Genomic DNA, 2,220 nt, shown 5'->3' with positions numbered 1-2,220 from the left:
TAAAATGAGTTAATTATTTCATATCTAAAAGAATTATATTTCTATTCTTTGATGAAATAAACCAAGATAAAACTGAGATAAAAATAGAAGTATCATAAGAATCTTCAATCTCATCTGTTTTATTTGTAATATACACTGCATATCTATTCAAGAATGAAGAGATGAAAATAGTGAGATCTTCAAGTTATATAGATGATATTGATTTACTCTACAGTTAAAAGACAATCAAAGAGAATTTAGAAGTGATTGAGAAAGCAGTAAAGAAAATCTTTATTAGAGCAGATATCAATCTAATTCAATTTAATATGAATAAAACTGAGTTAATTCACTTTTTTTCCAGATTTAATGAAAAAGAACTAAATTTAACTCTTTTGAATGAAGAGAGTAAACTCAGCTTGAATGTTAAATGACTAGAAGTATGATTAAACTTTAAGTTGAATTTTAAGTATCATATTCAACAAAGAATTATCAAGGCAGAGAGACTACTGAATAGTATAATCAGACTATCAAATACTGAGAGAGATCTATTTTTTCAGACTATGAGACAATTATACATAGCCTGTATTATCTCAGTAGCTGATTATAAAGTTCAAGTTTAATGAAATAATCAAGATAATTTCACTGAACTCTTTCAAAGTCTATAAAACAGAGTCTTGAGAAGAATTCTGAAAGCATTTAAATTATCTTCTATTAAAGCAATGAAAATTGAAGCTTCAATTTCATCTTCTGCTATTTGATTTGAAAAGATCTGTATAAACTATACTCTGAGAGTCATGAAGATGAGGTTAAATTATATAATCAGAGAAAGAGTCTCTTCTTCATTTTCATTATTTAACTCAGGAAATGAACTGGATTAAAATAGATTTCTTGATTGAAATGAGAATAATACTTTAAAGAAAATGCTCTCTCAACTGTATTCACTATATTCACTTATTAAAAATCAATTTTTTTCATTAAATATTGAGAAAATTGATCATGAGAAGATATCTCTCTGAAGAGAAAAGCTGAAATCTCTCATAGACTTACAAATAAGTGAACTATCTAAAGAGAGAGAATATGAACAGTATTTGAAGATCTCTACAATCAATATAAAAGACTCTATTCTGATTTACTCAGATGGCTCAAAAAATGAGAATTTGAATAGATTAAGCACGGGCATTGCTTATACTGAAGATAATATCAATTTTATCTCAGATTTCTGAAATTTAGACTGTGAATCTGAAGTCTTTGATGCTGAACTATTTGCAATAGTGAAAGCTTTCAAACTCATTGAAATAAAATCTCATAAAAGAGAAAATAGTTTGAAAGAGGTATAAATATTCTCTGATAGTCAAGCTGCTTTAAAAAGGCTTAGAAATAGTCAGATTTATAATGATCAAATGAATCTTGAACTGATTTTAAACTCTGTTTTATAAATTCAAAAGAGAAGAACATTAAAACTGATAATTCATCTGCATTGAGTTTCTACTCATATGAATATTCATGGCAATGAATTAGCTGATTCAGCTGTAAAAAAGAGTTCAGAATCAAGCAGATCTATTTAAAAAAACAGTGTTCTGATCTTTCATAAAGAGAAAGATAAAAGAATCTTGTTTAAATAAGTGAAATGAAAGCTGGCAGAAATAAAAGAAGAGTATACATTATTCAAGATTTGAGATAAAATCAAAGTGAAAATCTTGTTCAATTAAATGTAAAAAGAAAATATTCTCATCTATAATTCAGCTGAAACTAGAATATGGTTATTTCAAATTCTATATACAAAGATTTGATAACAGATTTAATTTAACAGAGTACTCATTCTGCAATGTAAATGAAAATTCTGAGCATATTGTAATGTATTGTACATTATACAATAGGCTCAGAGTCAGATTAAAGAAGAAGTATGATTTAAATCAATTAAATATGAGGTTCTTATTCTCAACTGAGACAGGAATTAAATACTTAATAGACTTTCTATCAGAAACTCAAGCAGCTATAAGAAAATAACTGAATTCAGAAGTATCTGAATATGAAGAGGCAGAAATTGCTTAGATATAGTCTGTTAAAACAGCTATACACTATCTTTTAATAATTTTATTTTGTTATAGTCTCTATTTACTATACTTATTTCTTTCTGTTCTTTTCTATCTATCTATTTAATGTGTCTATCGTTACGACTATGGTCTCTTTTCCTTTGTCCAGATATTTTCAAAAAATTTCAAAGAATCAGAAGGTGTTGAA

Source organism: Blastomyces gilchristii (assembly GCF_000003855.2).
Source record: "Blastomyces gilchristii SLH14081 genomic scaffold supercont1.28, whole genome shotgun sequence".
NCBI classification, from domain to species: Eukaryota; Fungi; Ascomycota; class Eurotiomycetes; order Onygenales; family Ajellomycetaceae; genus Blastomyces; species Blastomyces gilchristii.
This window is presented reverse-complemented; position numbering follows the sequence as displayed.